This window comes from Papio anubis, chromosome 8 (genome assembly GCF_008728515.1).
Source record: "Papio anubis isolate 15944 chromosome 8, Panubis1.0, whole genome shotgun sequence".
Lineage (NCBI taxonomy): Eukaryota > Metazoa > Chordata > Mammalia > Primates > Cercopithecidae > Papio > Papio anubis.
The window spans coordinates 85439789-85453886 of record NC_044983.1 but is presented as its reverse complement, the minus strand read 5'-3'; positions in this window follow the sequence as shown (position 1 = coordinate 85453886).

Sequence of the window (14098 nt, the reverse complement as noted above, 5' to 3'; positions counted from 1 at the left end):
ATCATTTAGCCAAGGTTGAGGACATGTCTGGGGAAAAAAATGCAACTCACAGAAGCATCTGTAACCTATGCTTTTTCCAAAGGGGGTTTTGGGAAATTCTTTATTTAAAAAAGAAAGAGCAAGCAGGAGAAAAAAAAAAAAAAAAAGGAAAAGAGGGTAGACAGTGAGGCAGATGGTTCCATTCTTTTGAGACTCTGATTAGCCTCAGTAAATCTACATTTTACATAAGATAAAATAAACATGTGAAAAGAGGGAGTAGACGAAATGACGTTATGTCCTGGGATTATGAAATTACAGCTATCGGTTTGGGAACAACAACAACAAAAAGACAGTATTGGTGACTGAGTTCCCAAGCTTAACTTTCCTTATGGCATAGTGAGTGCAGAGTCCCTATATTCTGTTTTTCTTTCACAGGATCTTAGTTGCATCTGCAAAATTCTTTCACCTTTGCCACATACTGTTAACTAGAAGTGAGTCACAGTTCCTATCCATACTCAAGGGAAGGGAATTACACAGAGCATGAATACCAGGGACTGGATTCATGGGACCATCTGAGAACTCTGTCTACCACAACCATACACTAGACATGAAAAAGAAGGTTGCAAAAGTTTTAGGTAGACCCCCCGTATTAGTCCATTCTTGCGTTCCTATAAATAAATATCGAAGACTGAGTAATTTATAGGAAAAGAGGTTTAATTGGCTCATGGTTCTGCAGGTGGTATAGGAAGCACTGTGGCATCTGCTTCTGGGGAGGCCTGAGGAAGCTTCCACTCATGGAAGGCAAAGGGGCACACTTTTAAATGACTAGATCTCAGGAGAATTCCCTCACTATGGCAAAGATAGTACCAAGTGGAATAGTGAGTGCTAAACCATTCATGAGAAACCTGCCCCTGTGATCTAATCACCTTCTACCAGGCTCCACCTCCAACACCAGGGATTACATTTCAATATATGGGATTTGGGTGGGGACACACATCAAAACTGCATCACCCACACTGTACAATCTGTCAGAGGGAAATAGCTACATAAAACACTTAGGCAGCCTGGACTCTGGGTTCTGTTTTACTATGTTCCCCAAGCTTGGTACAGAAGCAGAGGGTTGGAACCTCAAAGGAATAAGCTGGTTAGGAAAAATATAACCACTAGGAACTGAAAATCAGAGAGGCCTCCCCTAAAGGCCTGTATAGGACTTAGGGTCCTTCTTATGATACCGAAAGGGAAGAAAGGAGACAGGGCACTAAAGATGACTAAGATTGAATTTCTCACAATTCCCACAATCATGGAGGGATGAATAGGGCTAAGAATGGAATTGAAATAAAATAAAATATTACTTTTATCCTTGAATATATGGTTGAACATTGATACTACTAGCGTGTCTTGAATATCAACAGAAAAAAATGATTACATTATTTTTAATTTTTAATATTTTCTGAAATCCAAAGGCCTAAAAGTGGGGTTCATCTTGTTTCTAAGAAGAAGTTGCAACATTAGTGATATGGTTTGGATTTGTGTCCCTACCCAAACCTCATGTCGAATTGTAATCCCCAATGTTGGAATTGGGTCCTGGTGGGAGGTGACTGGATCATGAGTACAGATCTCTCCCTTTGGTGCTATTCTTCTGATTTCCTATCTGATGGTTCAGCCTTAGTGCCTGGCAGACTCCTACACTCCAGCAATGGCTGCTTCCCTCACACACACACCTCCTCTCCCCACTTTCACATCATCACCCTAGTATGGCTGCCTCTGACCCCATAATCAGGGGTCAGCTTTAATTTTGTTTTCTCAGGAAAAGTTGCCTTGATTTCTACACTAATTCAGGTCTTCCCATTAGGGAAGCATCCAAGTTTGGTGGTATCTGAAGCTTACAAACTTTGGGAAGTCATTTAAGAAAAAGAATACAAAATTAGATGCACAAATAAATATTAACTTAGAATATAAAAAGAAATTATAACAAATGACAAATTCCAAAAAATTCACAGTATCCTAAATTTCACACAAATATAAGGTAATGTTTCAAATTACTTAAATATGTAACACGCCTCTATTTGTAATTTCCGCCTACATATCCGGGCTGCATTCTCTTTGATCACCTCTTCCTTTGTTGAAGATTTTATACGCATATTTTTAATAGAGAGAATAGGGAGTTCAAGTGCTAAATCATGCCTCACACACACTTAGACTTGCCATTCATAGGACCACTACAGATTTGTATCTGGCCAACACAGAATTTCTAAAAATTTCTGTTGCATGCAATTATTATCATATACCAAAAAAAGCATGGTGCATTCATAATAGTAAACACTACATTGTGACTATTCATGACAGGGACAAACTTCTGTTTTGACTCTGCATCCATGAAACCATATCCTCTGCTAACAGTTTTACGTAATTTGGTACTAGCTTATGGCTTCATACACTTTAAACGATTCAAACTTTGCTTCTCCTCCAATTCCCATTTACTTCCAGAGCTGGGTACCACTGGACACTTCTACATTTCAGTACCACCTCTGGCCCTGCACGTACACGTCACAAGGCGGGCAGAAAGTATAGTCCAGTCTGCTGGAAGACAGCCCCACCGAGGGACAACTAGCATTAACTCTATACTGAAGTGACGACCAACCACACAAGTATTTCTGAATTGATCTAAGAAATAAATTAATTCCCCAATTCAATTTAGCAGACACTCAAACTGCTGGTGACCACTCCAACATCATCCAACATGAGAGGAATTTTGACAGAAATAGGAATGGAAAGATAATTATTTTAACTCCTTTTGTTAAAATAACTTACTTTTGTGAATTTGACTGGAAAAAAAATTTGCCCTGGGGCCTTGGAAGAGCTGTGCAAGCGAGAGGCCCTGAAATTTACCAGCTTCAGGTAAATCAGCCCTTGCCTTAGCTATATGTTTTCACAGGGCACTGAATTTCCCTTTTGGGGCCCTTATTACAATTGCAATTGCGTCTTTCTCTTACATATTAGAGGCTGTAGGGTGGGGTGCCTATCTTTTTAAATTTACCATCCTTCTGTCCCTCATATCTAGCACAATGTTTGGTGCATGGTGAGCCCTCAAACACTTTGTTGAATGAGGTACTGAGACTGTTAACATTTTCTAATGGGATTATCACAAAAGTAATTTAGAGGAGAATGTGTAGCAGTGATAGGCGCTACTAAGGAACAGACAAGGGGCATAAAACAAAGAGGCCATTCAAAATGCACTAAGTTACAGTATTTCCATGAGGGGGAGCCATGGAACATAACTTCAGTGTCTGAGGATCTATTTCTCATGAAAGCTAGTATTTCTTAATTTTTTCTGTGTGTCAGATTCTGCACACAGTCTGTGTACACATTTCACTAATTGTCACAAGCACTTATAAGGCTTATATTATCATTATCAGCATTTGGGAAACTGAGGCACAACACAGGTAGGCAAACTGTCCAGCTAGTAAACAACGGTGATGGAATCTGAACCCAGCCTTGTCACGCTATAGGGCCCCTGCTTTCAGCCACTGTTTTTTACTCTTTGCTAGTGGGGTGGAACCTCAGGAGTCAGACTTCTGGGGTTCAAGCCAAGCTACATGTTTCACTAGATGTATAATGTTTAACCAGTTACAAACTTTCTCATTTGATTCCCTTATCTGTGAGATGCAGATACAATAGTAAGGGTGCCAACCTCAAAAGCTTCTACTCAGATTTAAATGAAATAATATATTTAAAGCACTTAGAACAGAACATGACACATACAAAACAGCCAGCAAATGCTCACTATCATCATGCACATGGAGAATGGCCAGTAATTAGCCCAGAATCAGCATAGAACCCCTGATACCACTATGTAATGATTTTTCTTTTCTCACAGAATCACAAGCTATAACTACTAAGCAAATTCAACAGGATGATTACCCATGAAGTAAACTACCCTAAGGGAGAAAAAGAAAAAACCTACAAAAGGCCTTACCGAAAGCATTGGTGTCTAGAAATTATGCTTAGTGCAAATATGTATATATACACATATATATATAAGACAGAGTTTTGCTCTTGTTGCCCTGGCTGGAGTGCAGTGGTGTGATCTCGGCAAACTGCACCTCCCGAGTTCAAGCGGTTCTCCTGCCTCAGCCTCCTAAGTAGCTGGGATTGCAGGTACCTACTACCAAGCCCAGCTAATTTTTGTATTTTTAGTAGAGATGGGCTTTCACCATGTTGGTCAGACTAGTCTCGAACTGCTGACCTCAGGCGATTAGCCCGCCTAGGCCTCCCAAAATGCTGGAATTACAGGCATGAACCACCTCGTCTGGCCAGTGCAGTTTAATATTTTTGTTAGAGTCAAAAAAAAAAAAAAAAAAAAAAGACACGCAGTATCCAAAATGGAGTTGTGTTTGAATGAAATTAAGGCTCACAGCTTCTGCCCCAGGAAAAGAGGTTGAAGAGGGTGATCAGGCTTAGAGAGGTTGGGAATGTAAGGGCAAACACAAATTAAGAATAAGAGGCTTAATTCTCCCTGTTGAAAATAAAGGAAGAGGTTTCCCCTCCTCCCTTTTCTTAGAGCATTTGCTTTATAAATCTTGTCCTTGCAAATTCTTTCGTTGTCTCTTTGAAATGTATGCAAATCTCTCTTTTTTTTTAAGGCTAAGTAAGCCTCTTGCCAGCCTTACAATGCAGCAGTGTCTAAGGACCCTACAGCCACTCCTTTGCAAAGTAATAATCAAAGAAGATAGTGCCGCTATCCTATCTCCTATTTCTGTGGGAAAGTAGGAGCCTAACTTCAGCTGTTTACCTAGCTTCAAGTTGAAACCTACCCCCAGTCATAAAGATAAAATAAGTTAATTTTTCCTTTAAATCAACCCAATTAGTTAATATGGGTGATCACCCTAATTACCAAGTGAATTTGGAATGAACAAGGTGTGACAAAGGGTGTTGTCAAGTCCTCTTACTTGAGGACTAATTATTGTTCCTCTTAAGAACATGTATGGGCCGGGCGCGGTGGCTCAAGCCTGTAATCCCAGCACTTTGGGAGGCCGAGACGGGCGGATCACGAGGTCGGGAGATCGAGACCATCCTGGCTAACACGGTGAAACCCCGTCTCTACTAAAAAAATACAAAAAACTAGCCGGGCGAGGTGGCGGGCGCCTGTAGTCCCAGCTACTCGGGAGGCTGAGGCAGGAGAATGGCGTGAACCCGGGAGGCGGAGCTTGCAGTGAGCTGAGATCCGGCCACTGCACTCCAGCCTGGGAAACAGGGAGACTCCGTCTCAAAAAAAAAAAAAAAAAAAAGAACATGTATGAAATGGTTGTATCTGCTTGTCTATATAAAGTGTGAGATTTATTTTTGTCTTCACAATCTCTAGTCAATTGCCTGTGAGTCTACTGGGATGGCAGGAAATGTTGTGTTTAACTGGACATCCCCAACAGCAGTAAGCTGCAAGTAAACCCCTTGGCACCCAGCCCCAAAGCCATGTTGTTATACCAGCCTGTGCTGCTGCGGTGAGGAAGACCCACACCTTTCAGAAATGGCCACAGGGTTACTCCATATTATTTTGGAAATAGAATAAATAGACTGAGACACTCTTTGATTTCTGACTCACTACTGAAGAATATCAGTAAGGCCCACCTGAAAGGGAGAGTCATGCTTACGTCTGGTGGAAGGTGCCAGACAAGTGATCACTGACATCCTTACAGGGCAAGTCTGAGTCAGGGAAAAGGGAGCTACAGTGAATAATGTTCCTCCCTCTGGATTTTTGCTTTTAATTTTTTTCTAGAGATGGGATCTCACTATGATGCTCAGACTGGCCTTAAACTCCTGGGCTCAAGCAATCCTCCTGCCTCAGCCTCCAGAGTAGCTGGGATTACAGATGTGAGCCACTGTGCTAGGCCTCTCTGGTTTTTGATCCTGCCTTCACTCCCCAGATTGTACATTACAGAAATTGCTCAAGAGTTGTGCTGTGCTCCAGGAACTAAGTCTATTCCATTTGGGAGCTGAAGGGATTGAAAGAGAGTTGCAATGAGAAGCAAACCACCTGATGATACTGTTCTTGTCACAACTCTGTGACAAATTGGCTTTCTGCTACCGGACAAATTAACTTTTATCAGCTTTATTTTCCTCATAAAACTAGGGTGTTTGCATAAATGAGAAAAGTATAGAACTATAAGATCACTTGTAGTTCTAAAAATCTGTGATTTTGCAAATAAACTAGATTTGATAGGATTGCTACAGGTAACCTGGTGTGGTACTAAGGAGGTCATTGTGAAATACTGTTAAAATAAAAATAACTTAAATATATATATAACATATATATATAATATTAGCTCTTATGTATCTCTGGTGTTTGAATACTCCGACTAATTTACATATTTTAGGTAAATATTAAGCTTCAGAGTTTCAAAGTGCTTTGCAATTGTTAATTCGCTTCTGGAATGACTTCTGCAAGGGAGGCTTGCCCATGATCCCATTACACAGACTTATTTGTTCTCATTCAGTGAAGCCAAATCTTATACTCTGCAATTTGGAGTCTTACATTCTTTTATCTTTAAATTAAAAAAAAAAAAAACTATGATCAAACAGCCAGTATGATTCAAGTAATCCACTGATGTGTCAATTCTATTTCTTATGCACAGATTAATCATACATATATTGTTATATTCCCATATAAAGATAAAACAAGACACATAGAAGTTAAATTATTTATTCTAGTAAAATATATAATTATTATAGCAAAGCCATTATAGTAAAGTAGAATGAGCATTGGGACACAAAAATAGAACTCATTGCACCTTACTATCAGACATATTCATAATAATAAAGATACACCTTGAATCAACACTTGTTCACCACATGCTTCTCATTCACCCACACCCCACACCCCAACGACCTTCACAGTTGCAATCTAAGTAAAAGTTGGAAGAGGTTCAATGAATAATTAAGTTTAACAAAGAGTTATGTATCTTCCATGTGTTCATCACTATGGTAAATATGAGACACAAAAGTGATTTAGACAGTAGGAACACAGACATGTCTTAGACACCACCTCCTCCCTCATGGAACTAGAAAGGAAGAAAAGGAAACTCACAATTGCTTAACAACTACCATGTATATAGTATAGTATCTTGTGGAAGGAAAATAAAATCTGAGGACCCCAAATTCACTATGCCAAAAGGGAATAGTTAAGCTCAGAAACTGAGTCATGAAAAAACTACCTTTCCTTTTGTCTTAAACTGACAGATGGCCATGTATGTCCACAGGGGGCCTCCCTCTGATGATGTAAATTAACACGTTATCTTCACAGGTATGGGACAAGAGGAGACTAGAAATCATCCTGCCGCCCCCCCAACCGACCCACCCTGAGACAAATGCATATTTGCTGCTTCTTCTATGTTTACTTTATCTTATGTAAAGTGCAGATTTATTGAGCACGATATGAATATATCAACTGTTCCTTCTCTCCCTTCCTTTTCTTGTGCAACGTGTGGATTCACAAGAGTGTGACCATACCCTCCCTCTTTTTCTTTTTCCTCTTTCCCCTCCTGACCACTTTTCCCCTTTAAATAGTGAAGCCCTCAAAATTCTTGGAAAAATTACAGGCCACACATTCTACTGTGGCTTGTGTCTTTTTACCAAGCCTGTCCTCAACCTTGGCAAAAATAAACCTCTAAATTGATTGAGACTTGTCTCAGAGACTTTTTGATTTATAATCTCATTTATTCCTAACAATAACACTTCAAGCTAGCTATTATTTAAGACCACTTATGGATAAGAGGAGACTGAGTTACCTTTCTTAGTTACCCATTGTGTGATCTTGAAATAATTAAGTCTAGCACTATTGAACTTATACTTTAGCTGAACATTAGTTGGAAATTAATGGCAGGGTTAATGGAATTTTGGGGGAGAGGACAAGGTAAATATTTTTAGGGTAAGGTAAGGGAACCAAAGGGAGAAACTGAAAACAAGTAGGAGAAAGGGATAACCGATAAAGCAAAACCCTGGGTAAATGAGAGGAGATGGGTGTAAGCACATGGAGAAATTGATCCTGAACTGAATAGTAAAATCATATTAAACCAGAAATAAGAAGGCAAGGATAAGGCATGGGTACAGATTTTAAAAGACAAGAGGTTTGTCTCGTGATACGAACAGCAGCAGTGTAAGGTCAGAAATTGTAAGGAAGTTCTTGCATCAATTTCTAGTAAGATACGATACCATTTTCTTGGAAGGAAAGCAGGAGATGATCAGATCTGAGGAGTTCAGCAAATGTGTCAAATAGCTCTTCAGAGTTATTGAGAATAGATTTTCTTAAAAGCAGGAAAAGACACTGATCAATTGTATTCTGTAGTTCAACTGATATAAGAGTTTATGGATTGGCATTGGCTCTGTATTTTTGAAGATGGACAGATTTTACTCAGGTGTCTCAGTAGAGAAATTTATTGTGGGATTGACTCATAGTTCTGAGTTTGTTAGGGCTTCTAGACAAGTGAGCTATGGAGCTGAGAGATCTCAGAGTAAAAGTACTTCTGAGAGCTACAGCTCAGTACTGAGAAGCTGACTGACAGCAAAGTTACTGAGCTATCAATCCTGATGTCCAGCCCGGATAAGAAGGAGGATGGAAGGAGACTGACACCTGGGTAAAGTGGAAGGATCATGTGGCTGGAGTCCTGGGTGAGGCTAAAAAGAGGGGCAATGGAAGTGAACATACAAAGAAGTGGGAAGGCCAGGCAGCTCCAGTTAGAAAGCAGGAGAATAAGGGTGAAGAAGGTTCTGATGATGTGAAGATCGAAAGTGTGGCCAACCGAGAGGGTGGTATGTGTGGAGTAGAGGTGAAAGTCACAGAAGCTGAGACAGTTGAAGAATGGTGAGCCTAGAGTGAGTTTTCAGCATAGTTGAGAGTGATGGCAAGAGTTGAGATGGAGTAAAATCTCTCACATACGTGACAGTGTCCTTAATGAATATGGGCAACTGACATGGTCATACCTGCAGTAGGTAATAGGAAAAGAAGGTCTACAGGTGGATAGTTACATGAAATGATCCTGACCAAGGAGAGGTTTTGCAAAGCAGGAAGAGTAATACACTAAAATGGAAGGTAAAGTTTAGGGGGAAGTAGTAACCCTAGTGGCCCATAGTTGTGGTGGATGTGAGTGGGAGAGGCATTGGAGCAAACTAGCCTAGAATCTGTCATGGGAAGCTGTGGTCTTGGGTGACAGCAAAGTTTCATTTAAGGCAAGATGTAAAGGGAAGACTCTGTCAATACTCTGAAGATTTAGAAGAGTTTGTTTATACCATGACAGAGGTGAGAGGAGATGCCAGCAAGGTACAAGCAGCAGGGAGCATGGAGTAATAAGCAGACTAATTTGCTACTAAAAGCAAACCCTATTTGCATCATGCTCCTCTTTTCAATTTTTTTCTGGGCTCTGATAATTAGACCTGCATTGTTACCAAGCAACAGATAGAAATCGTGGGGTCTCAGTTTTCCTTCATCACTCTGCCTCTACCGTCTTTCATCCTGACAATCAGACAATAAGTTGGGCTAAGTTATAGTGTTTCCCAGCCGGGAAGAACTGGGCCTGATACAGGAAGGAGGTGGCTTTACCGAGAAGGAGCTGTAGAACCCTGCCACCATGCAACAGCTGGAACAGGACAGTACTTATGGGGCTGCCTTCTGAGGAGGCTGAACAAGAGGAGAGTGGAAAGTAAATTTGTATGAGGGAGAGTTTATTGATTTGAGAGCAGTCTCCAGGGAGAGAGTATCGAACATGCTGGCAAGGACTCTGGGAAACATTGCTATCATGCTTCTATGACAGCTCTTAGGAGTTTGTGGAAAAGTGGTGGCCCACACTAAGAGAAGTAAAAATGCCACAGCTGCCATGGCAGATGGTGGAAGCAGGGATCAAACTGCTCAGGGAAATGGGTATGCTAGAGTGGCCATACCATGTAAGGCTGGAAACCCCCAGATGTCAAAATTCCAGTTGAGATGTGCCATTTATTAAAGAGACATGGAATTCTCTGGTGAGAAGGGCACCAGCATCACTGAGAAGCTGAGTGGTAAGTATCCTCTGTAGGTCATGGTTGATGATAAAAGATGCTGTTATGGAACTGAGTTCACAGATAGGAAGGGGGATAATAGAATCCTGAAATAATAGAGGCCAGCTGCTGGTACTTAACCATCAGAATGGTATAATTATCCTGAGTGGCAAGATGGAAGTGGCAGCAGAGCTCTTGACCCAGAGCGAGCTTAAAGGATGCTTAACAGAATAAGGCATGCTTATGGGGAAAGACAGCTAACCAAGAATATACTCAATCTGTTCAGTGAACAGGTAACAAGAATGGAAGACACAAGGCTCAGAGAAGCAGCCTCAATAGAAAGTCACAGTCTCTTTCTGAATTTCATGACCTGAGCCACTTTACCAATCCAGAACCCATTGACTGGTGGAGAGGCAGGACTGCCAGGAAGAAGGATCCTGCAATCCCATAGCAAGAGTATATGGTAATAACCTCCCCGCACCCTACCCTACGCTCAGTCTTTCCCTTAAGGGACCTATAGCCATTCACTTGGAAAATCATACACTGAGGAAAAGAGAATGCCCACATACTTGAAGGGCTGTGGGACATGATCATTATTGATACACATGAACCCAAAATAGTATGGCTCCTGGTTAAAGCAGAGGTATTCAGAAGCCAGAGAGTTCAGGGAGTCCTTGTCCAGGTCTGGCACACAGTGGGTCCACTGAACACACAGACCTACGTGGTGGTCATTTCCCTAGTTCCCAAATACATAATCGAAATGAACATCCTTGGTAGTTCTTACAATACTCACATCAGCTCCTTGGCCTATAGGGTAAGAGCTATCAATGTGGGCAAGGCCAACAGGGAGCAGCCTCTGAAATTGTACAGCCATGACAGTGAGCAAAAACAATATAGAGGAATGATAGATATTAGTGCTTTCTTTTTGGTTCCCTTTATATCTCCATTTAATTCATCATACTTGACCTACAAAAGCCTGACACTTTCTGGAGAATAAACAGCTGACTACTGCAATCAACAAAGTAATAAAATTAGAGCTGCCGTACCAGATGTGAAATCTTTACAAGAGCAGAGCACCATGACCTTAGGCAACAGGTTTGGGGTGTTTGGTATGATGACATGTGTTTCCCCAACTTTATCAGAAAGTAGAATCCAAAAGTGCTCATATTTAATTAGAACAAATACTAGAAAATATTTGCAATGTTGACCCAGAGCTAAGTTGTATCTCCTTAACCTCTAGCATAATGTAGTCCCAAGAGACCTGAAGTGTCTGGACATGCTGCAGAACATCCCACTGTTCTACTACAGTGATGGTATGATGCTCGCCAGATTGGATGAGCAAGGATTTGGCAAACAGGTTGGAGGCGTTGGTGAGGTATGTATACTTCAGAGTGTGGAAGAAAATTCCTGCAAAATGTTAATGCTTCACTAAATCAGTGAAATTTAGGGATTCGATGATGCAGGGCATACTTTTGTGTGTCCTACTTAAGAAAGATCTGCCTACTTTGAAATCATGTTTTCTTCCACCAATATTTATTGTTTTACTTTCATATTTAAATTATGATTCATCTGGAATTTAGATGAAGTCTAATTCATCTAAATGAATTAGGGGGATCAGTCTTCATTTCTTGTGTTATGTGAACACATTTTTTGTGTCATGTTAATAAACGGGATCATTAATTTGTGGGGTGGGGTGAGGGCACATGAGACTTTCCTTTGTTGCCCTGTAATCACCTTTGAAAAATCAAATTACCTTATGTGTCCACTTCTCTTAGGTCCCTCTATTCTGACTCATTTGCCTGTTTTCTATCCTTGTACCAAGCAAATACTAACTTGATAACTGTAACTTTATAATAGATCTCGGTATTTCATAATTTAAATACTCCAGCTTTGTTTTTCAAAATTGACTTGGCCATTCTAGGCATTTGCATTTCCATATAAATTTTAGAATCTGCTTATCCATTTCTATTCAAAAAAAGCATTTGAGACATTACTGAAGTTATATTGAATCTATAGATCAATTTTGGAGGAAATGACATCTTAACAATCTGTGAACATGATCCATTATCCTTGCATTTATTTAGGACTTTTAAAACTTTCCATCGGCCAGGCGCGGTGGCTCACGCCTGTAATCCCAGCACTTTGGGAGGCTGAGGTGGGCGGATCACAAGGTCAGGAGATCGAGACCACGATGAAACCTCGTCTCTACTAAAAATACAAAAAATTAGCCGAGCGCGGTGGCGGGCTCCTGTAGTCCCAGCTACTCAGGAGGCTGAGGCAGGAGACTGGCGTGAACTCGGGAGGCGGAGCTTGCAGTGAGTCGAGATCGCGCCACTGCACTCCAGCCTGGGGGACAGAGCGAGACTCCGTCTCAAAAAAAAAAAAAAACTTTCCATCAATAATGTTATGTAATCAATAATATTTTGTATTACATATTTTGATCAATGTATTACCAAGTACTTGATTATTTTGGTGCCATTATAATTATACATGTAATTTTCTATTTATTTTCTGGAATATAAGTATACAATTAAATTTTGTATCTAGATACTATATCTAGAACCTTATTAAGTTGATTTATTAATTAAAATAGTTTGCCAACAGTCTTTTATTTTCAATATAGGCAATCATGTAATTTGTGAATAATGACTGTTATTTCTTCCTTTCCAAACTTAATGTCTTTTGGTACTTTTTCTCCTTTATTACATTGGCTAGAGCATCTAAAGCCATGCTGAAAATAAGTGGTAAGAGCATGTACCTCCTTGTTTCATTACTGATGTCATGGGGAAATGTTCGCTAATTTACCTTAAGTATAACGTAAGCTGTAGTTTTTTTTGTAAATGTCCTTTATCAGATCATGGATGTTTTCTCTATTCCTACTTTGCAGAGAGGTTTTTATCATAAATGGGTGTTAAATTTTATCAATTTCTTTGCGACTATCAAGATAATCATGATTTTTCTCCTATTTAAAAATTATTCTGATGAATTACATTTATTTTTTTCCCCAATGTTAACCCATCCTTTTGTTTCTGGATAAATCCCTCTTAGTTATGATTATTCTTTTTATGATACTACTTGATTCAATTTGCTAACACTGTGTTTAGGATTTTGCATCTATGATGATAAAGAGATTGGTAAATCAGCTTTTTTTTTTTTTTTTCTTTTTTTTGTGTGTGTGTGTGTGTGTGTGTGACAGGATCTTGCTTTATTGCCCAGGCTGGAGTGCAGTGGCACATGATCATGGCTCACTGCAGCATTGAACTCCTGGGCTCAAGTGATCCTTCTGCCTCAGCCTCCTGAGTAGCTGGGAATACAGGAGCATGCCACCATGCCCTGCTAATTTTAAACTTGTTTATAAAGACAGGGTCTTGCCAAGTTGCCCATGCTGATCTTAAACTCCTGGCCTCAAGTGATCCTCCCATCTTTGCCTCCCAGACTGCTGGGATTAAAGGCATGAGCCACGGTGCTGAGCCTCAACGAGCCTTTTGAAAGTGACATTTCCCCCCTATTACAGAATGCTTTTGAAAGCCAAAATGTATGTGATCAGGAGTGTGCTCTCAGATGTTTATTTGGTAGTGCGCAGGATGTAGCCTACATTATGGGGGACGTGGGTGGTGATGGGTTAGGAAGCTACTGGAATTAGGAGGAGAGCTTGAACCAGCTTGAGACAAGTGGAAATGGAAAGGAAGGGTATTAAATACAGGAGACTGCCCAGTAGTTAGCATGTGATTAGATGAAACGGCGGCATTATGAAATAAAGATGTTAGGACAAGTTGACTTGAACTTAGAAAAGAGTAAAAATAATGAGTTTACTTTGAGGTGAAATCCTTATCTTCGTCATTATTATCACCATCCCTAGAATCCAAAAGAACACCTGCAATTTAAGAAATTGCAAATGCACGAAACTACATAACTGGTCAGTATTTTAATGCATTTAATTAAAAACGTTCCTTATGTTGCTTTGGAATTAGTTTTTAAAATTCTTTTCGTTCATAATCAGGAAAGGTAGTAACCTTATATTCGGCGACACCTTAGAAACGTACCCTTTTAACGCAGCACATTTCAATACAGATTGTGCTGTTCCTTTTGCAACCACCAG